At 37.0% G+C, this 24,394-nt stretch overlaps 2 long non-coding RNA genes across 2 annotated transcripts in view; one reads left to right on the top strand and one right to left on the bottom strand.

Moving 5' to 3' along the window:
- The window catches only part of LOC128791892 (uncharacterized), a 164,190-nt gene that overhangs the window by 89,731 nt on the left and 50,065 nt on the right, over positions 1–24,394 (bottom strand). The window lies entirely within an intron of this gene.
- LOC128791891 (uncharacterized) lies at positions 2,616–3,260 on the top strand. The gene is made up of 3 exons (XR_008432210.1): positions 2,616–2,656; positions 2,836–2,980; positions 3,069–3,260. It is a non-coding gene; the product is annotated as an uncharacterized LOC128791891 (long non-coding RNA).

The following is a 24,394-nucleotide window of genomic DNA, read 5'->3' as shown; positions in this document are numbered from 1 at the left end:
ATCTATGAAAACTAACAGTACTATACAAAAAATAACATTAATAAGACTCTGCTGAATTAAGTAGGGTAGTGCATACCTGGGGTTGTGTTAAGAGTTTTTTTCAATCAAAATCTGATTAGAAATTTGCTCACAGTATAACAGCAGAGTCAGGATACTTGAGTAATTGTTCAAGTATTTCTAAGATGAATTCAACAACAAAAAAGCCCAAACAAAATAGATGTCAATTGAAATCTTTAGGTGCTTCTGATTAGACCAAGCAGAAACAAATCGTGCTATCAACTAACAAGCATACTGAAGATGAAATTTAGAGGACATTTAAGGTAAAATCTACCAGAGAGGTGTGAGACCTACAGAATTTTCAAGCCAATTAAAATTTTAAGTTAAGCATATGTTTTAACATGATATAATACTGCATAAAGCTGATTTTTTTTTCAAATGTGTAAGAAAAAAATTTTAATTTCTTAGCTTGCATACCTTGACGCTGAAATAGACAAATGCATTTTTTACAGATTTTCTGTAAGGTAATTTCCTCACCTTTCTTCACACTTTGGGCTTGTGGTGATCATGTTTTTTTCATCTGATAACAATTTTCACATGTAATTATGATCGCACAGAAAATAAAGGATATTTGGCCACTATATTGAATAGGCTAATAATTCACTTCTACAGCTTGAGCAAAATATAGGGAATTAAGCAAAACTGTATTCTGCAGTAAAATAAAGTAATATTTTGTATCAAACACAAAAACAGCTCTTATGATACCTTGCAGTAATGCCGTTTTTGCAAAATATTAATTTTTGAAAATACCTTTCTTATATTTCAACGATATGTATACATAAAAACAAATACACTTTACCTGTGGGATATTTCACAATGAAGTCTACATAGTAGGTTTTAGATTTGGATATCCTGTGAGATTCCTGCAGCTTCTGCATCTATTGCTGCAGCTAAGGTCAAATACCTTGTGGCACTGAGACACAGAACCCTATTTCCCATGTTTCACTTTAAAAATGGGACTGTTCTTAATTAATTTCCTTTAACTCTCCTACTTCATAATCTGATCTGCATGTAGCAGGGAGTTTAATTATAGAATATTTATTTTCTTTTTTGGGGGGAAGGCTTAGCATCCACACCATCACAGAAATGGACTGGTAAATTTCAATTTATACATGGCCTATTCTAACACAGGTTCAAGAGTATTCAGGTTACAGGGTTCAGGAGGTTCTTGATGTTTGTTTCCTGTGCATGTTTATCCCATACCAGAGCAATACTGGGGCATCCTTTTCTCTGCTCAGCCTGAGGCTGGATGCTATTACATGTGGTCTGCAGTGAAACACCTGAAGTTACTGGAATCTTTCTGAAATATAGCTTAGTATTTTCAAAATTCCCAGAAGTTCAAGATTTGTTTCTAAAAACAGCTATTAGCACAAGTGTCTATGAACACAGATCCTTAACCACCACCTACTGGTGCAGGGCACACACACAGCCAACATATTTAAATACTATGTTGAACTCCAAAGTTATTAATTCAAACAGTCCAAAGTGTTAAGAATATACTTTCAAACCATTAAGAACTGCCATTTGTAAGACTTTGGAATCTGCAAGTGCTTCATGTAAAAAGCTGTTATGCTTCTATTATCAACATGCCTCAGGACTTAATAAAGCAGGCATTTCAAAACACAGCATGCTGAAATGTGGCATTTTCATTTAAGTGCTTACATGTTACTGAACAGAGGGCAATGTAAGGAAGAAAAAGTGAAAAATCTAGCAGGAAGGTCATTTTCAAAATTAAGAATCTGTATTGTTGATGTTGCTGGTCAAAAGGTGCCCCAAACCATGTAAAATTGATTTTGTTTTTTGTACTAATGATCAAAATCTAGGGCACAGGCTCTGAATTAATGATCAGTTGGGTGGAGCTGATTGTATTAACCTCAGGTGCTCATTAATCCCTACAACTACTTCTATCAAGGTCATTAATGCTATTAAAAGCTAAATATTTACCATACAATTATGGGGTTTTGCCTTATGAAAGAATTTCAGCAGAAACTCATTGATTTTAGTTGTGTAGGTGCACTTTCTGGGGTCTCAGTAATGCATCTACAACTTGAAAGAACTCACAAAAATTGTTGCCACATTTTCTTACCTTGTTGTGATACTAATTAATTTTAGGGAATGGGTCCTGATATATCTAAATATAGACAAAATGTGCACTTGTAGTCAGTACTCGTTATTTACACTGACATGCACAGGTAGCAGAGCTGGCAAGGACTCAAAGCCATTCTCAGCTGAGAGGCAGGACTTAAATCCCTTTCCAGCTGAGACAGCCCAGTGCACAAATTTTCTTTCTTTGACTTTTATCTCAAGGAGGTGGCAAGCTGTGGTTTCAGCTTGTAATGAGCACCTCTTGCTCCCACCTCCTCAGAACAGAGGTGAGCACTCATGCAGTGGGAGCAGCAGTCTCATTTGAAAAGCAGTAACTAGGTGGTGGTCAGAAGAGGTTTTTGGAGTTTCTCAGCTGTGCTTTGTGACACATTGCCTGTCATGCTGTGTGCTAACACAACAGCCTGATGGCAGTGTCTGTGGCCTCGCTGGGTCTCCTGAGGTCAAAGCTTGAGCTCACACCAGGCCAAGCTGACAGTGAGGCCTGGGGAACACAGTAAGTGTTTATTAATTTATAAACCCATCCTTCCCTGAACACTTATGCACTTATTACTAGACTGAGTGGCACAGTCTTTATATCAGAAAACATAACAGATTCAATATTTAAAGTAAAAACATGAATTAGTTTTGATTTGTGCCATAATATAATTTCACCTAATATTTCTTTTTTTGCAGCTTTCTTGCTCATTGTCATAAACTGAAATATAACCAAATAATCCATCTCAGATAGCACAGCATTGTTTTAGCAGCAAAAGTGCACAGGCTGGCAATGATTTAATTAACTGTTACTCTCATCCCTAAGACCCATCTACTCTCTATGGTAGGTCTGAAACTCATAATGTTTTCCTACATCATGGTTTTTATTTTTGTCTTTTGAAAGAGAAACAAGCTTATATTTACCTTCTCAGAACAGAAAACAAACCTTGTAGGAAGTGAGCCTGAAATCGACTTCCTCATTATCAATTCCAGTTCCCTATCAGCAGCACCATATAATGTAAACTCCTTGGTAATTTCTTGCCTTTGCTACTTTAATTAAAAGGCTACTTCAAAGCCTGGCTCTTTCCATTTATTCATGATTGACTACTTTATAACCATTTGTTCCTGTCCCTGTCCTTTACATTAAGTAGCTCATCTCTTTTCCCTCTCTGTTTAAACTACCTCCACTTTGTTTGATGTCCAGTCAGCTTCATTGTCCAAAGTCAAATGAGCAATTTCTTTTCAGTCTCTTCTCACAAAGATCATTAAGCTCATAGTAATTCTGTGTACCTGTTGCAGTTTGAGTTCATCTTTCTGGAATATGGATGAGCAAACTTGTACCCTGTGAAGTCTGCCAGTATGTTGCACTACTGAACTAACATTATTCAGTGTCAAGTGGATATTCTTTATTTCCCAAACTCTAAGACTGTGTTCCTGACCAACATGCAAGTCTTGCTCTAACCCTGTCATTTCCAGTTCATGGTCTCAGCAATAGTACAATCTCTATAAACAGAAAATAAAGAGGAGAAAGTTACTAAAAAAAATCTCTGTGATTAGTTCTCCACTGTGTTGAAACCAGTAACTGGCAAAAAGCCTCAAATTCCAATTAAAAAACCCAAAGCAGATGCCATCTTAACAGTCAAATTCTTGATACATTTGTTACCCAAAACTCACTGTTCTACACATACATAATAGCAAATTAATCTATATATCTGTAGTTTTAGTAATAGAATGCCAATAGTCTAAGGCTTAGGAAGGTTTCTTTTCCAACCAACCTGGATGCTTCAGTATGTCAGGGGAAAAAAAAAAAAAAAAAAAACAAAAAAAAAAAAAAAAAAAAAAAAAAAAAAAAACAACCCACCACAAACAGCAAAACACCAAACTGATCTCTTGATCTCTTGATTCTGTAAGCCACATTTTCTTTTTTATCGAAGTAATGAAAAAGACTTGGCCATTTCACTGCATACAATGACTTTAAGAGTCCTTAATTAGGAGAACCTAATTTTCTTAAAGTCTGTTCCTGGCAAAATTACAGCCCTGAAAGAGAAGTTTTGTGTCTATTTGCATCATTTTGGTTACTCACTGCTTAAGTCCAGCTTAGCTGCACTGTCAGAGACATTTTATCCAGCAAATTTGCCTGCTAGGGTCAGTGCTTCTCCAAAAGTGGATTTGCAGTTTTACATACAGTTTTGAGTTTGGCTACATCAAACCTTCAATCAATTAAAGTTTGTTTTCTGTACACAAACTATTTGTATCACTAAAACTAACAATGGGAAAAGAAACCACCACTAAATTGTCACATGCCACCCTTTTTAGGCATGTGGGGCACGGGGAGATTTTTGGGGGAAAAGCAAGTTTGTTTGGTCCTTTGTAAGCTAAATGAAGCCTCAGGAGTGACACACAGAGAAGCAATTTTATACTAGCAGAAAAACTGTCACAGGTTTCTTTCATCTTAGAGCACTGAATGAGAAAAGCACCAATTTGTACCCACAACTAGCATCTGTCAGTCACCATTGATTTCCTGTACTCCTCAGGTAGCACCACTGTAGCCAGCATGAGACTGCATGGTAACAACCTGACCCCTTTATGTCAATACACAGTTTAGCTGGTAGGCTGCTCTTAAGTTTTCAGCCAAATGAAATTTCTCAGTATCTCTTTGTACTCATCGTGTTCACATCTGGCTAATTCAAACATGAGGAATTGCAGCTGAGATTTTCAAAGGATAAAGAAATTGTTTAAAACTGTAGTTAAGAATATTAAACCTGTCTGCATGTACAGGTGTTTCATTAAAAATAAAATATCTGAGAAAAAACAACCCTACTTTTCCTTTCTTCAGAGTTTCACAAACATCTCAGCAATAAAATCAGTGTTCTATTTAGCAGTGATGTAATTGGGAAGTAATTGTTAATATTTCACACATGCTGCAGAACATTCAGTCCTTCTTCATAAACAAATTAACGATAAACAAAGTGACTAAACAGAAAAATACAAACATTCATTCTCATTAGGAACTGTAAACAAGGTTTGAACATGAATGTGATGTCTGCTATGAGAACTCCTCCTGTCTAGAGACAAGACCGCAAAAGAATTCCTCTCTGACAACTATTCAAGAATATAATGTGCAGAGTACTGTCTTGTTAAAAAACCTCCTAACATCAAGTTGGTGTTGCTGTAATATCAAAACAATTCTGTCATTTTTCCACAACTAAGCACTTGAAAATTAGGTGAAAATCAAACTGAATAATAGCAACAAGTTTTTCTGACCAAACACACTCAGAATGCACACATTTATAGTGATCACCCTTACAGGTATAAAAAAAGAACACAACCTTCTGCAAAATTCTAGTGGGAAAAAAAAATGTATCACTAGAATATTCACTTATTTCCCTGAAAAAACCTTCCTCCAATACCCTTCCTTCCAGTACCCCTTTTGTCAGAGATAGCACAAATTATTTAGTGCATGAGGTAAGATACAGGCCAGGATGAAGAAGCAGAGAGCTTATGGAAGTGTAGTTTGAATAGCAGAGTAACTGTCTGCAGCACAGTAGACTGATTGGCTGCTATTCCCCAGCACTTCACCCAATCACATATTGTGGAAGCATCATATGCTAACAGGTATCATTTAACTCTTCGTGTTCTTTCTTTAATCTTACATCAGGATGTAGACACCACCACTGGTTTGTAGGAACCCTCAGACATAAAGAAGAAAGCAAATGCCTTCAATACCTTATCATTGAACCAAGCTAGACAAGGAGGTCAGAAAGAAACATTCAGCACAATAAGGCTGCACAGATCTCTTGAATATCTGTACCAGAACAAGTGAAACTGGGAAGAAAACATCTATTTAGAGACTGTGAACACAGAACAACATGAGCAAAATATCTGGCATATAATACAAGGTATCCCTATGTAATTGAGTCACTCACTGCAAAAAAAAATAAAAGAATGTAGGAATTTTAATCATTCTCTGTCATGACAGCATCTCTTATCTGTGGGCATTCCACTGCAATTTCAGCAGCTGCCCCCCAAGGACCAGCAAAGTCTAGGAGCTTTCAGGAGCAGCTACAACACAGAGAGCAAGCAGGAAAAAGATTTTCACTTTAAATACCCTGTTCCCTGAGGCGCTCCTGGGAGGACAACTACGTTTATGATATTGTAGCCCTCCCTGCGCTCACCAGTTACATCCTATTCCCACTGGAAATTTAATCACTATTTTATGAAGTACAGGATAAGCCACAGAGCATCTCATATCTATGTCATCTGAGAACCAGCCCTGTAGACAAGTTTTCAAACAAAATGCTTTATGTCCTTGTCAGCAAGAGCCTTATCATTCCAGTAACACCTTACTTCATACATTCCACCAACCGTGAGATTTCAGGTACTGGTGTGGTACAGTTTCATTCACCTTCAGTAAAGGCTCAATATAATCAAATCCTAGACTGGCTGAGGTTGGAGAGAAACCTTTCAGTGTTGTGTAGTCCAAGCATGCCACGACCTCAGTCAACAACTGTTTTGCAATGACAGCAGCCAGCTTCCTCACCAGCTGGGGCAGTATCCCATCAAGTCCCATGAATTTATGGACATCCAGCTAATTTACAAGTTCCACAGTATGCTCCTCTTTCATACTAGGGAAAGTCTACCTTCCTCCAGACTTTGTGACTGGTTTGAAAGACCTGTGTCCTGGACATTAGCCTTGCCAGTAAAGACTGAAGCAAAGAGAACACTGAGTACCACTTCTTTTGCATCCCCTTTGGTGTAACAGACGTGCTCTGGTCCAAGCCCTTTATCTTGAAACATTTTCTTCACAAGGACAGCTCCATCTATGAAAAGCAGTAAAGCCATTCAGCAAGGCCTGGAGGAATTTGTGTAGGACAGCACAAGCTTGTGTCTATAATTTTAAATGAAGCTTACTACAGAGCACTTTTCTGTCACATCACTTTCCATTGCAGCATATTTTCACACTCCCTGCTCAGGTCTTTTCAGCTGCTTTGTCCCGACTTCTCAGGGGAGTATCCTTGACCTGGCCTTCCAGTGATTCTCCAAGCCTACAGGATACTTTCAGTAAACAATGACTATAGCAGTGCAAAAAGAAAACTGTAGGGAGAGTAAACATACTCAAATCACCAGCCAGTCATGACCAGACAAAAAGGGCCTGAGTTTGAAATGGAGCAGTTTCTCTGATCCTTCTCCCTACCAAAAAGCTACACCTCTTCAACATAAGGGGCCCTAAAATTTCCATTGCTTTGAATCTTCCCAGCCATTTGCCTGTCACATTTTGGCCATGTGGATTTTCTCTTTTGTGAATCCAAAGCCAGTGATTTGTGCCTGTCAGGTTGCTTAAGAGACTATAATCCATTTGGGCTTCTGATTTTTATGTAGCTGTGACAAAAAATGTAGAGATACACATGTATAAACACACACATGTATATTCTAAACACCAGAATCAGACTTTCTGCATCCCAGCTGATCAATTTACTAATCAGGAGCACTTGAGATTGCATGGGGTCCATCTAAGTATAGAAGTTCTATATAGAATAGTGCACTATGGCAGTTTTTACAGTCTCTTCTATCTTAATGCAATCTCTTATCCTTTTCTGTCATAATCTATGGGCTGAATGTGCTCTACAGGAAAGAAAGTTTTTTCACTATGTATCTTTGTAGTACCTTTAGTAAGTCCAACTCCCAAAGTTGGTATTCCCTAAAGCACCTTTTCCAGAAATAATAAAATACTATGTTTCTCACAAAACAGGATGTCAAAGACAGAGGAAAAATAATCAGTCTTAGGTAGGTCCCAAAAATATATATTTTTTTTCCAAATTATGCCAGAATTCTCTACCTGTTCCTTATGTGAAGTCTTTTGACATCCTGATGTTTCAGCCTCTAATAAATCTTTGCTTTTGTTGTTTATCTTCCACAAGATTTTTTTGAGCTTATCTATCCACAAGATAGATAAACTCAGAATATGGAAGACTATCCATTTTAGCCCCTTTTATTACCAGAATCAGTCTTCACAAGGCCTCCCCTTGGCATATAATTCTCCTTGATTACAGTATCACAGGTACAGAGAGGGAGCTGCATATTCCAGGTCACAGAACCCACCAGTACTTTCAGCAATTCATCTTTGTGTATATATTCATGTCGCCTTATTACAACACAGTTTTAAATCATAGTTTTCAAACTAAGTCCTTATTTTCACTCCAAGTAATGACCACTAAACCCATAAACTATTTTACAGAACACAATCCCTTTACAGAACAGTCCCTTTTCCTCAAAATTTTAAACTAATTTCCCACTTGAAATTCCACATGTGAAGAATTTTACTAGCTTAAAAAATGTTTCACACATGAGTTTACTCATTATCTGAGGTCACACAAGTCAGTCTCAATACATAACTTTCCCTTTTGGCTTTGAAATTTACCTAATTTTATAAAATTCACAAATCAGATTGTTACACCGAATTGATCCTTTTCATTTATGTTATTTTATATGTCATCCTCCCATACTTTTCTTCTGCCCTTTCTTGTCATCTCATCCTAAATCACACCAGAAATATATTTCCCTTACACAAAATAGGTTCTATTTTATCTCTGCATTTAAAATGATTTCTAAGGGAATGGGAAGCAAATATTGATTAAAGCACATGTTAATGGTGCAGTGCAGCTAAGTCATGTATTGCATGCTGCTAGTTTTCTAGAAGGCATCAGACATTACAGTTGAACTTTTGCTTGGATTCGGTCATTTGAGATAATCTATTTCTGCAAGGAAACACATTGGCAGTGTCAAGGTGAGGGTCTTTATGGTCTAACTGAAATAACAATCAAGCAAGGCTTTACAGAAAAGCCAAGTATTGACCACAAGGAAAAGGAGAGAAATAGCAGCTTCTAAGGGCTATCAGGAAGCCTAGCTTCCCTTACCACTTAGTTATGTGTATGAAAAGGTCAGAACTGTACTGCAGAATTGTTCCAAGCCTTTCAGACAAAACAAATAAATAAATGAAATAAACTAGCCTGGTTTTCCTCTCTTCAAGCATTTCAGCTCATCGTTGTTGGTAGATAAAAAATTTACTTGAATTTCTACTAAGAGACTCTGTTATACCTAAATGGTCCCTGACAGGGCCACCCATTGTGGGATCGCCTTTGTGGTTGACAACAAGAGGGGGCACAAAGTAACTGGACCAAATCCTAATGAAACTTCTTTCCAAACAGATTCTTTGTTCTGGTTCATTTAAGCATCACCCGGGACCATAACATGGCATAAGGCCCTTAATTTTCCTCTGTGGTGGGATGTGCCCTACCTATTTTAAGTGACTCTCAGGCTAGGTCATGTTTGTCTGTGGCTAAAAAACTGCATCTTGTTATTCCCTCATAATTATTAATAAAATCCCATCTATTAACTTGGGATTGTTCTCTGCAGAAAAACAACTTCCTCTTTCCCCTCCAAGTTATGTTATCCAGATCAAGTATAGTCAATTAAAACAAGTCTATTTGTATAAATGGGGCAGATATTGCTCAACAGTGTGCAGTCTCTGTAAGCAAGGGAACCATACACTTGTCTGCAAGAGTTATGGAAAAGAGTAAAAAATTAATACAAAAATGTCTTCTAAAACTCAGAAAAAAAAATACTTTAATAGAGGTCTTCCCTCTTTTTGGTTTGTTTGAGGCAAGGGTTGTACTTTAAATGCAGTCCATCTCCCTTCAGATTTTTTCTATATCCAATTAGCTCTTGTTTAAATGTGTCTCAATCTACTAACAAATAAATAAGATATGTATACATAAATTAGTTACAGCAGACATCTATTATATAATTTGCTTTTTTGTGTGGCAAAATTGCAGCTATTCCATTTGATGCATGATTTCTTTGTTTCACAATCCAGAGGCAGCAACCATTAGCCAGATTCAGAATACACATTTCAACGCAAGTCCATTAGCCGTCATTCCCTTACAGAGGGGGACTGTGTTTACCAGAGCCTTTGTAGTCCTCATAACATTTCTCCAGGTTTTTACAACCATTATTTTAAAAGTTACCTACTAGTAAAGTCAGCTTTTATAGTTCACTGTTCCAGATCTTTCACAGCTAAACAGTTCTCTGACAGACTTGGTTACTAATTCCACTAGTTACAAATACCTGTGCAAAAGAGTCTTTCAAAACTGGGCTGAGTGTCTTTGGAGAAACCAACCATCTAATTAGACAAGTGCAGAAAGGAATCATTATCATCAGGAAGAACCTCAGTTCACCATAAAATGCACACTACCTTTCTTAGCTGATTTCTTCCCATGGCTATCACAAGTTTTCACATACAATTTCTTGGTTTTTTAAAGGTCAGGTAACACATTGCACATGGAGGAAAAAATTGTTCCCTATTAGTACTGTTAAGTGAAGGATCTTTTGTGGAAAGGCATTTAACTTAAGGTTGGGCTGCTGTCCCTAGTCATGCTCTTCTATGTTCCAAAGAAAGAATGAAATAAAACCTAATGACTTTTACATCTCTTAAAGACCTTTAATTTATTAAAAAAAAAAAAAAAAACAAACAAAACAACCAACTTATGTATTTCAGACACAATCAATTTTTTTTTCAGGTTTTGTTTTCATATTTGAATTAATTAAAATAATTTCAATAAACATGTCCTGAAATTGCATTCTACTTAAAAGTACATTTAGATGTCTTTATCTATAAGAAGATATTATAACTTTTCAGCTACTTGAAATTCATAGAACTTTACTAATGGAATCAAACTGCTAAAACTGGTGGAGTAAGATCAAAATTTCAAAATCAATTTCTACTTCTCATCTGTTAAATTTCACACATGAGGCAGGTTTTCCACTTTGGGCATTGGGAATATTATTCAAGTAATTTACATAATTCATATGCAACAAGGCATGGTCTTGCAAAAACACATGCAATGAAGGAATTAAGTTTAAGGTCAGAGATATTAGATTTTTACATTTGGATCTTTCAAACAGCAGAGATTTATATTTTCCTAGGCACATCAAACCAGAAAAAAGAATACACAGTGTGATTACTACCCCACCCAGAGATTCTCTACTACTGCTACACAGTACTGCTCAAGGTACTCAAATGCACAGCACAACAAACATAACACATACTTAGATCAGCTTTATATAGCTTCTTCACAAAAATTTCCCCTGCAGAATTCCGTATCACAGCAGCTTGTTTCCAGCTAATCAAAGGTGCACGGGTGAGACCACCATGCACAAGCACACGCTCCAGTGACATCCTCAGCCTGGGGAGTCAGCCACAGCTAAAGGACAATACCCCCCTCCCGTCATATGGCAAAGGCTTTCAGTGTAGAGAAGGAAATGCTGTTAAACTGCCATTTTTGCTTTTGTCAACCTTCCAAAAAAGGACTTGTCAATATAAAAATTACGTACCTTGCTGACTAAAGTATTTCCTTCAAAACCCTTCCCATACCAGCTTACTCTAAAATCATCTCTGATCACACTACCCAAATGCTTCATCCAGTTTTTGCTTCATCCAATATCTTTTTTTGACCTACTTAGATCTAAAATAACCAACTAGAAGGTTCTTTCTTTACTCATTTTAGTGTTTATGCTGTACATTGCCCAAAACTGAGTGAGCAAACATTAACACATCTTTTCCTTGCTGTTTGTAGAGAATGAAAATTACATTAATTTCCACTGGAATCTCTCAATCACAAGCTACTTGGAAACCCTTCCTCTTTTCACCCAATTTTGCAGAAGTGTGTATTCCATTATAAAGTTAGTTAAAAATAAATATTTGACTATTGAAAGTAGTGCCCATTTTGCAGGCTTCCTGCATGCACTGACATGGAGTGCTTGAAACTGTATCCCAGGGCTGCATTAATTATGCATTACAACAGCTGCCATGGATCCAGCAGTGCCAGCTCTTTAGGGTAGGTAGGCTTTGCTATTTGAGTCATGAATACAGGAGTGACACACTGACAGCACTGTGCCTCCCATCCAGGCTGAGTACGGTCATTAGCTATGATTCCAGTGCTGCTGCAGAATGCTCTTAAATCTGGATTTAGTCATGTTAGCCCTTCCTCAATGTCAAGAGCTTTGCATTATGTTTAATCTTAAATTTTATCAGAAAATTGGAATGCTCCTACTTCTACACCTGGGAATTTTCAGGGATGCTACTCAGAAAAACAATATCAGAGATGACAAAATCCCTGTCCTTGAAGCACCTTGGATACTGTGAAATGTAGCAGTAGTAACTGTACAGAAGAGCCTGGTGATAAAGCTGCTTGTGTTGAACACAAGAAACACAAGAAAGACAGGAAAAAAAACTGGCAGACCAATAGAACTGTGTAGCAGAATCTTATGTAAGTGGAAAATGCTTCTGGTTTTAACCAGAGATAAAAATATTTTGAATGAGATAGAGGGAACAAGACAGGAATGCTAAATACATTGTCCTGCAGGCAAAGCAGATACTTTTAATGAACTGAATGCAAAATGCTTGAGGTGAAATACATCTTGGAGACCATTAACTACATTTATTATATTTGTCTTTCCTTATGCTTTAGTATTTCTGCAATGTCCTCTGATCTACAGTGACAACAATCTAGTTAGAGGCCCTTGTACATACAAACTAGAGTAGAAAGTTCTAAAAGTAAATTTCCAGAGTTCCAAAGTGTTTTCTTTTTGTAATTCACATTACATTCGTATGCCATACATATTAAAAAGGACAGGTTTAGGAGGAAAAAGAGAAAAATATCAAGAATAAGCCTGTAAAAACACAAAAGAAATCTCATTTGTTCACTGTCTAATCCCTGTAAATCCACACATTCTATTCTCAGCTGCTATTCTTTGCAGTGCTTTCCTTATTCAGGAACCTCTTTCCAGAGCAGGACACTCACACCTAACTGTCATAGCATCACACCCACAGTATTGCTTTTAAGAGAGGAGGGGGTTGTGTAAGTCTCTATTTTTCATTTCCATTTCATTTTCTAGAATAGCTGCTCATATCCAAGTTGGAAGCATTTTCCTGTAGGAAATGTAAGCATTTAAATGAAAGATTTGCTGACTCTTAACTGCACGAAGATAGCAGACAAAAAAGGAAGGTAAAATACAAGTTACTCTAAAATTATGTGTATTTACCTAAAACTTGTGTGCACACAGTTGATCTGTACTTCTCTTTCTGTCAAGAAAAGCCCCCTGTTCTCTCACCAGCACCTGTCCCATAGAGTCATCTTCTCAGCTCTATCTCCTGTGCTTCTTGACCCAATACATATGCTTAGGCAAGTCCCAGCTTACAAATAGCTGGGAGTAGTGACCTCCTCATTTTTATTTACTAATTTAGTTTACAACTTTTATTTTTATGAGCAGGAATATCTAAGGACCAGGAGCGGGACAGGATTTTCTTTCATAATAAAAAATATTTTGGTCCTAGTCCAAAAAAAGCACTTAAGGAGGTATGTAACTTCAATTGCATTGACTTCAGTGGGATTACATGGAACTGTTGTGCTGGATTTGAGCATCCATGAACTAAATTTATAGATAGCCAGCACTGTTGAACTGATCTAATTACTATATGTTAATTACTACAATAAACATTTCAGCATTTAAATATTCAGGCTAGGACTTGCCAGTACAATAGTTTTTACTGAACTATTCAAGAGAAACAATAAGTCTGCAACAGATTTTCTGATAGCAGATGAGCAGAACTGAGTTGACAGCTGTTTACCATGCATTTGGAGTCTGAAATACACAGACATCTACACACATCTTCTCCCAAGATGCTTAAAAAGAAAGTGAGACTGATTTTGAAAGAAAATACTTCCTCATACCGAGCATACTCCTCCCCCAATAGTTTAGAAACAGTCTCTCTTGGTAATTTTACATTTAGAAATTCTCAATGAGCTAACAACATTTCTAGAGGAAAGGAAACTTAATATATTAGGAAAATTTTAGAAACCAAAGGATGCACCTAGGAAAAAAAAGGATCTTTTAAATATTTACAAGTTTTGCTTTTCAAAAGAGTATTTTTGGTGAAAAAGGCAGGTTAATTAAAACTATGAATCAATTCGTACAGACAAAGGAATGTAACAAAAAAAAAAAAACAGTCTTGCTCTTTGGATTTATTAGGTGCCTGGATATTTACAGCAAATATAATTTTACACAGAACCACACAACAAGCAAATTCCCCCCTAAAATCTTTGGCTGAAACCACTCCAGGCCTGGAGGCACCGTTGAGTGAAAATGCAGTGCTGTTACCAGCCTCCTGTTTTAGATGACCCAAAAGTACAGCAACTGAAAACCCACAGATTTTTCTCAAAATGAAGTATTATTAATTATTAATGCATACTCTGGGAATTGCTTCCATTCATATTATTTGATTGTTTTTCATGCTTCACTCACTATCCCTCCCAGACTTATGTTCAGAAATAAGCTTATATTCTGCTCATTAATTTAAGATCTGAATGAAATTTCAGAAAGATAATAGAATATTTTTTCTCCTCCTTACAATGAGATAAATTAGTTTGAAAAGTCCCAGAAAAGGTGGCTATAGAGAACTCTCTTCAAGTCACTACTGTAATTTTTGCACTGGTAATACCGTGTAATGTTCAGCAATGACTAGATTGTGTTTGGTTCAAGAAAGTACTAGATATCAAGCAATTAAAATGTTGAACTAGTTGAACATATATTAACAGTACTTTTTAGATTTGTTACTGATCTATTATGACAATTTTTTGTAACAACAGAAATCTTAAAATGCTTCCAACTGTAAATATTGCTGGAAATACTGCAGACACTGCTTTTGCTGCAGGTTAGCACAGATGTGCTTCATACAGGTTAGTCCCAGGGGTAACTTTACAAGATTCTCCACATGATGACACCGCTGTGGATATGGCACGTGATTTAAATTTCCACATCTTCTTTCAGAAAGGACACTTGCTTTACAAAGCTGATGTCCTGCAGGTACAAACTTTCACTTTTGAAAACTGTTCAGGTACTGTAACTACCTTAAAACCCCCTGGGCGGTAGCACCTCATTGCAACTTTCTCAGCGGTTTTAAAAGAGAAACTGATAATAACAAAGTAAATGATAACTTCATCTCAACCTAAAGCTATAACCAAGAGTCTCAGTTTTAGATATTACTGAAACATATCCCACAGATCACATTGTATTTAACATGAAATCCTGCTTTATATATTGCAACATTCACACTAATGGACACCTTTAATTTTCTGAAATGTGCAAACACTGTCATGCCCCTGTTACCATATTTGCCTCATTTTAACCACACAGATTTCTTTATGGCACCATGGTAATTCATTAAAACAGTCCTGAAACCCTCAGGGCCACTCGTTTAGCCACAATTATCCAGTTACTGAACTTCCACTTTAGATGTCTGTCTCTTACACAAGTAAAAGGAATGAGGAAATCTATATACAAGGACAAAGCCACACACACTGCCTTCCCATCTGTTACATGGGTAGACACCAAACTGAAATCCTGGATTAGGGATTTTATAACTGCAGTTTTTTATGGACGAGACCATTGGAAACTTATACTAACAAAAGGAACATCACATTTGTTTGCTTTGCATTGCAAAGAAGGAATATTATCTCACTTGAATAGTATAGATTTCCTTTATTTCTCATTATTTTTTATTTTAATAATGTCAGATTGAACGAATAGAGCACAAATAGCTAAATACTCATGGCAAACAGCACTGTTGAAATCAAATGTTAGCAGGAACGACCACCTAATACAAAGAGAATTCTCATATTGCATTATAGGTCCTTCAAGAGAAATATTTTTAGGATGTGAACTGTGGTGACCAAATGGGGGGGGGAGGTCCAATTCTCTTATCCAGCCAAAGCCCCTAGAATTACTTAAGCTTTCACACTATTGGTAAGATTTTCCTTCCTTAGAAACATCATCTAGTGGCTACCAGTAATGCAAGGATATTGGATTCACAACCAGCCATTGTTGATGTAGTATTAAATTAACAATGCTACAATTCCTCAAGTAGTTAAAATTAATGAAATAAGCAATGTTCTAGCACCATCAACTCAGCCAACTTAGTTATCCACAGTGGTTTATATTATGTATTTGTGATATAAATTATTTCATACTAAACCACATTTAAAAAAAAGAAAATAGAAAACACTACAAATTTCCTGAAAACCTGAGCCTCATTTTATTTCTCATGAGTGTATATGAAGTACTTAATTACAACTTGGTACTAACAAGGGATTAATTGGTTTCTTATTTGCATGAACTTCCCTTAGATTTTCAGAGACAACTAGTATAACAGCCCTTTAAAAGAAAATAACTGATCCACAGCTTTTCCTGCCTGGCCTACAGGTTTGATATAAGGACTTATTTCCTATAGAGCAAATATCCCTCCACTGACTCAGCCACACAGCTCCACTCAGCCCCAATCTCCAGAAGGAGGGCATAGACAAACTGCCACAACACAGAACACCTCAAACCCCACTCCTGAAAACACAGGTAGTTAGTTCACTATTAGCATTCTCTGCTGATGACACAGTGCTTGCTACAGGTCATAATATTTACACTCTATCTGGCTTTACATAATAAGGTCATGTAAGGCCAGCAGCAGTGAAAACAAGGTAAAGCTGGGATATGAAACGGAACAAGTTTATTTCTACTTGGAAGGCACAACAATACAAGCCCTTCTGCCACCTGTAAAGCAACACCATTACTATATCATCTCAATCAATTTAAATAAGAAAATAGGGGCAAAATATTTAATTCCCAGTTAAGAGCTTTCTAAACCATCAGTGACACAAAACATCTTCCTGTAATGTATCTTGTAGACTTTAACCTGAACCATGATCAGAATGGTCTTGATCTCAGTAAATGCATTCTTAAAGTACTTATCATGTACTGCTTCATCACGGATATTTTTACAAGGTTGTCAAAGAGAAATACAATTTTTCATCCTCCTTTATTTCACTTTACTTCAAGATGTAGTAATTAACAAGAGGCTTTAGATGCTGGCAAAACTATCCCTTTTGAAGTTTCTACATAGCTGTCACCCTGGAGATAAAGGCAGATTATTCAATCTTGACATTATAATGGTGAATTCAAGATAAAAGACTGGATTAGCAACTTCATAACTTCATGCCTAGAAAAAAAATGAGATCACCATGAGGTAATTTTACTTCTAGTTTTAAGGGTTTATGAAATTTCTAAAGGATGAAGAAAGGAAGAATATCATGTCTTGAAAGGGTATGAAATGAATTATATATCCTTTTAAGCATTCCAGTAAAAAATATTAAAGTTACTTTTTATTTATAATATCATACAAGAATACTAGGGTTACCACCTGGCAGGCAACTTATTCCTTCTTAAATGGTGAGTACTTTTATGTGTTGCAACTACATGTCTTCTTATGTAATTTTCCTTCCTCTGTACAGGAATAACAGGAAATGTGGAACTGAGCACATCAGGAGACTGATTGTCCCAAATCTTTGCACCTAAGACACTGCAAAAACAAACAGCATGAACACCAAAGAAGGCTGCATCCTATAACTCTTGGGAGGTGTGTATAATGGAGTTCATCTCCAACCAAATGCATCATGTCTTTCTCATAAAACTGGAAACTCTGAGGCTGAGAAACTGAGTTCTAAATCAGGAGGGAAAATTCATTGCTAACTGCCTCCTACATATGTTTCCAGTATTTTGGTGCATTCTAAAGGAATGTCATAGAATCAAATTCCTTTGCCCTTGGAATATTACTGATCCATTCTATGGTAAACAGGAAAATACATCAGGAAAATGGCCCATCGGGATAGAATTTGGAGATAAAATTGAAGCCTTAAAAAGAAATATTTCATGGGCCTGCTACTTCATGTTGTAGCAAACTCAAAAGGCTTAGTGTGGTTCAAAATCTTACCAATAAAGAGTCTCACTATCAGCAAATCAAAATGACAAAATGAAGCCAGCACAGCTCACCAGAAGAGTAAGGAAGCCTCTTTGGAGCAAGATATCATTCAGAAAGCTGGGGCTATCATCAATTTTAAAAACCCTTAAAGTATAAAAAGAAGTTAAACAAAACTCCCCCAAGGTATACCAAAAAGAAATTCAAATAAAGATTATCAGGACTCATAAGTGCAAATGAATTATTCTCCACATACATAAGGAACATAAATATTATAAGAGAAACTGTGGGAACAGAAGTAATAACAGGTGACGATCACAATGCATATGAAGGTTTCAAAGGTGCAGCAAAAAAATCAAAGTCATTTGAAGCAGTGCTAATCATGGAAAACACAAGAGCAATTCCCATGTTGTAGTCCTTAATTTTGAAGGAATTCTAAGGGTCTCTCTAAAATGAAAATGCTCCAAAGAAAATAAGGAAAAACTAGACAAAGTGTCAATTTCCCAGTACTAGGTTATACGCAGCTAAGGATTCAAAAGGAACTCAGAGTGGAAGTTTAATCACTAGCAGTAACAATAACAGTTTTTCTTTAGAGGTGTTATAACACTTGAAGACTAATAAGTAGTAAATGTGACTCCTAGACAAAGAGGAACCAGGGAGATCCAGCTTGGGGGAAAACTTCAGAGAGGAAAAAGTACCAAAACAAAACGAACATTCATACATCTGAACAAGTTGAAAGACCAAAAGTACCTATAACGTATGACATCCACTTGCCATGTTCTTACTCATCCCAGGGCACGCACTTTTGGCCACTGTCAGAGATGAGACAGACTGGCCACATAAGCACCCCACAAGTCAGAAACAGTACAAGGTTCTAAAGTCATGTAAATGCATCTAATTAAAATTCCATCCCCTTATCCATGAATCTGACAAAGTCAAACACAGAGACCAGACCCCATAGACTAACAGCAATCCTGACATGTAACTGACTGGATTGAGTGAAAAAAAAAAACTTAATAATATGCTATGCATATGCTTAATAAGCTCCTCAACCCTATGCAATATTTATGCTGAAGGAGCAAGACTGGCAGTAAAAGTGATCATCTCCATCTCTGTTTGTACAAAACACTCACGCAGCTTCAGCATCTGATAAAATCCTACAAATTTACCATCTGGTCAGAACAGGTGCTATTTCATTCTTAGCTTATTTCAGTAGATGCCTCAGAAATGAAAACCCAGCTAAGAAAACAGGTGTGGAACCTTCTCTTAGGACTCTCTAACTGTTTGCGTCAGAGGAAGCATTATACAGCTCTTCCTCATGCTTGGCTCTGCTGGGATACCACAGGGTTTTTCCAAGGGGATGAGTGATAATCCCAGCACACTGCTACCATTTACATTTAAAGAACTTTGATGGGACTAAAAGTCAAAGTAAAAAGAGCAGAACCTGAGTGGCATCACTTGTTAAACTGAAGTAGTAAGTCAGTACAAATCTCTAAAAGATCTTAATTTGTAACCTTATAGAGTAATTCAAAAGCCTTCATGTTCAAGGAATATTTATTTATATTACAATTACCTATTTTAGAGTATTTCTTAAATATGACTAGCACAAAATTAAGGATTTTTCCCTCAAGAAGTCATTTACATCTCCATTAAACACCATCTTCCAGGTTATTTACAATCAAAACACTGGTCTGAACTCAGAACTACCTCACTCCTTTTAAATGAATTAATTAGATGTGATCACTGTTCAGCTAAATCCAGAAGCCTGTTTTTTTGGTTTTTTTTAATAGAAAATATACCAGCAATCTTCAAAGATATGGAAACCTGGGGAGCAATGCACCACTTAAAGAAAATCCTTTTAGGTGAAGTGTTTCAAGAGCAAAGCCAGAAGAATCTGCAGTTCTGCTGGAATAGATGGGTATTTGCTGAGCTATGATTGTTAGGGATATTTTTATCACAGTAAAACAGAATAAACACTTGATAAAATTCATTTTGAAGTCAATAATTTGCCATGAAATTTGACTGCACCTGTGTTTTTTTCTTTTCCTCCCTACACAGCTCAACAGTTCATTTACATTTGGTAAATAAGATCTTACAATACTGTACACTTTGACTTCCATTTCTTATAAAAAGTTATTTTTAAACCAAGCCTTTGTCCAATTAATTAATAGAACAACTGCATTACACTAAACTCGGTTTTTTTCTTTTTGGCTTTTCCTACATACTATTTGCAGTGACACATCAATAAAGCAGATGTATTTTTCTGTCACAATTATGTATAGTGCATATTTAAGGTGACTTTTTCCCCCTTAAATATCCCAAAGTAATTTGTAAACTTGAAACAAAGTCTGAGAAGAACAGGTGTAGAACGCACATTTTTCTTTTGCAAGTCCTTACTCAAAAAAATTTGAGTAAAACCAGCATGAAATGTGGGGCCTAGGAAAAGGAATGCTCAAAATGAATTTGATGAACTTCGCTCATTTTAAAGTTAAAAAACCTAACTTGAATCAGCTCTTAGCTGATTCAAACCAGATTCATACATTTTAAATTCTCATATCTGTATCACTATGTGAGAACTCACAGACCACTGAAATTGCCAGCAGGTCTCAGCTGAGTCCAGAACAGAATTGTCAGGGGCAGGTACTTGAGTATACCCAGTCAGTCTGTTTAAAGAAATTTTGACTGTTCAACTGTTTTTTCCAAGTTCAGTATCACATATCTGTTAATTCTTAAGCTCAATGAACTGATGTCTGTTCGTTGTACTGTAGTATTGCTCTACCAGTGCTTAAGTGCAAAGAAACAGCTCTAAGATTTATGACTACTTCAGATTACAAAGATTGAAGACCTCTGGAGGCTGCTGGTGTAGGACTTGGAGTGAATTGAGCACAAGTCACACAAAACACTCTATCAAATTTGCTGTGAGAATTTCTGTACTATCAGCTTCAACAAAGAGTCAAGAGTCTGAATTTAGGGGAGACTCAGCTACCTCCTTTTCTCCATCAGATCAGACCAAGGCAAACTTGCCAGGGTTAAAAGCAAATTCTGTACTTCTGATGCCTCTGGTTTGCCTGTTCTGTCATCCAGTGCCATTGTTTTGTTTACTTTTCTGTGAATCTTGCACATTTCATCAGCAGTCATTTCCTTTCTGAAGTCCTGAAAAGGAAGTTCACCCCCGTAACAGGAAGATTAGCAACATTATAAATTACAAATTACTTTTAGAGTACCCTTAAAAGGGAAAGGAAGAAAAGAATACTAGAAAAAAAAAAAAGTGTGTCCTTATATTCTTTAATTTGAAATGTTAATGAAATTACTGGCAGGCAGTAATCTATTACTGTCACATGATAGCAGAAATGAAAGAAATGGCTTAGTACTGTCTTTAAATGTTTAAAATAAATTCATAAGAAGCAGGTGTCAAATTATAAAATCAATCAGAAAAAATTATGTGGTTATCTGAAGACTTATTAATATAAAAGCAAACACTTAAGAGAACCTAATATTATTTCTGTGGCATTTTAAAAAATTAAGATATTGTGGAAAATAAAAGATAAGTACTTCCAAATATGGAAGTACTTAGCATTTTAAAGTGCTATACAGCATGTGAAGAACCTCTCATCACTAAGTGCATCATTCTTATCCACTAGGTTAACTTGAGCTGCTACTATGTTGTCAGTGAGTCTACAAAGGGCAAGAACTACTGCTTCAGTTAAGGGTTCATGCTTGAGTTGTTGTTGGTAGTTCTGATGAAAGGGTTTGGGTTTTCTTCAGGTTTTTTGTTTATGTTTGTATTTAATATGTGGGAAGTATACTTTGCAATTTTGGACAATCCTCCAGAGATAACTGAGTACCAAACACATTATTTAAGAAACTCTTTCTTGGAAAGTCTGTCCATAAAGACAAAGTTTCCAATTATTTCCATAAGATCAAGTGTTCATTCTTACTATTAACTTTAGACTTGAAATACATCTCAACAAAATAGAAAAAAAAAAAGAAAGAAAAGGCGATATTCTAGAAAGCACCAATGTTTCTCTGACTTTCCCTCTAAGATGCAAAACATGAGAGCCAAGCAATAATCCAAGAGACACTGCAATATAAAATGGCATGGAGAAATATAGTTCCTCTCCATAATCCATCTCTAAAACAATCTGACAGCCAGGTTTAACAGCCAATGAAACCAATTCAGTCCTTGAATTTTGATGCCCAAAGAAAATGCTCCTGCCAAGACATCCTTATCAAAATGACCAGCCTGCAGTTTGTAGCAAATCTGAAACTCCTGACAGCTGAGGTTCTCTACAAGACATACGAGGTAACCCATAAGGAGATGAAAGAGAGGATAATTACAGAAGGTAAGTCCACAGGCCATACTCCCAGCAAAGAAATCACCTGTCACTCCTGCAGCTGACCCGAGTGGCAGCTGCGTGGCTGGAGACAAGGGGCTGGGGGTTCATGTGGCACAAATGAGGACAGACACCTATTTCTGCTCACCACTGGTAAATCCTATTATCCTTCCGCTCCTCTGTCCCAACTTAGTTCCCAGAAGAGCCAGTTTCAGAAATTTAAACAGCCTTTGTGGTTTCCCATAAAAACTGAAATAATTTGCAAAAATCAATTCCCTTCAGTCAGAAGGGTTTTTTTTTTGAACACATTGCAGAGAGGGGAGAAGGGGATTTTCCCATGCTGTCAAAATATTTTGACATATTCCAGATCGAAATAGGTCAAATTTTTAGTTAGCAATAACCTTTTATTTTCAGTTTGCTTTGAAATGCTTTCTTAAACAGAAATGCTGTCTACTGTCTAGCTTTACCCTCTTGCAGCTTATGGGATGGCACTGGACTCATCTTCTTGTGACCTTCAGCAGCCCTTTTGTGAGCCAAGAAACAGCAGCAGGCTGTCACTTCTACATGGCCACACACTGCAGAAACTTAGTTAGGAAGAGATTAGTCTGATTGGAAGTTGGGGCAGAGGAGAAAACTGGAATCATCTGCTGTTAGTAGTATAGGCACAGTCACAAAACTGTTAATTCCTTTTTTCCAATTACTTTTTTGTTAATAGGTGTGTTCAATCACGAGTTCAGCTCTGGTTATTTTGATTTTTGTTTTTTAATTGGTAGTTTAAAGTATAACTAGGTAGCTGAGTATATGAATACTGCCTCTACCCAGAGAGAATGTTAGTATTCATCTAGGAGCTGTACCTACCTGCAGTATGTTTATATTATATGGAGCTGAAATACTTCAGTAGAACTTTAGGCAGCTTCTAATTAAACAGAACTGTATAAGGGGAAAACTCCACCAACTGTGTCCAGTTCTGGGCCCCTCAGTTTAGGAAGGATGTTGAGATGCTTGAGCGCATCCAGAGAAGGGCAACGAGGCTGGTGAGGGGCTTGGAACACAAGCCCTGTGAGGAACAGCTGAGGGAGCTGGGGGTGTTTAGCCTGGAGAAAAGGAGACTCAGGGGTGACCTTATCACTCTCTACAACTTCCTGAAAGGTGGCTGTGTTCAGGAGGAGTTGGTCTCCTTTTCCAGGCAGCAATTGACAGAACCAGAGGACACAGTCTTAAGCTACACCAAGGGAAATACAGGTTGGATATTAGGAAAAAGGTTTTTACAGAAAGGATGATAAAGTACTGGAATGGTCTGCCCAGGGAGGTGGTGGAGTCACCGTCTCCGGATGTGTTTATAAAAAGATTGGATGAGGCACTTGGTGCCATGGTTTAGTTGAGGTGTTAGGGCTGGGTTGAACTCGATGATCTCTTCCCAACCTAGTGATTCTGTGATTACATGCATACCTCCAGTGAAGACATGCAACAGCATACGTTACAAATGTGTTTAAAGTTTAAATCCAATGTAGCCAGATTGATCTGGAAGTCCATCAGCAAAAGCTTGAAGACTGACCCAGTAATGTAATCTAATACATTAAATGATGCCATTAGAGAGACCTCATAAGAGCAAAACATTAATCTTGACATCAGCCCAATAGTGGGCAACTTGTCCTACACAGATGCTCAAGGGGAGGAAGGAGCAGGAAGGCTTCCTCTTTCATCTGTCCCCAGCAGAGAAACTAATCAAAACTGTTGTCTTCATACTTCACAGGGTAATTTGCACCAGAACTTGTACAGAAAAGTATGACAGCAACGTACACCAAAAAAATCCCCAAGCTCCTGGAATTAATACTGGGATTTATTAACAAAGCAGGCTCTGGAAACAGGCACAAAACACACTACTACCTATGGGAAGGACTACATTAAGGTAGAGGAGAATATGGTTCTGCTTCACATAACAAAAATAATTAATTAGGGAAAACAGCCTACACCTTTCTAATGGATTACAGCATGTGGGCCCAGCGTGCCATGACCTGAACAACCCATGAAGAGGCAATTCTCTTCCCCCATACCCTTATGAGAC

This window comes from Vidua chalybeata, chromosome 8, assembly GCF_026979565.1.
Source record: "Vidua chalybeata isolate OUT-0048 chromosome 8, bVidCha1 merged haplotype, whole genome shotgun sequence".
NCBI lineage: Eukaryota > Metazoa > Chordata > Aves > Passeriformes > Viduidae > Vidua > Vidua chalybeata.
This window is presented reverse-complemented; position numbering and strand designations above follow the sequence as displayed.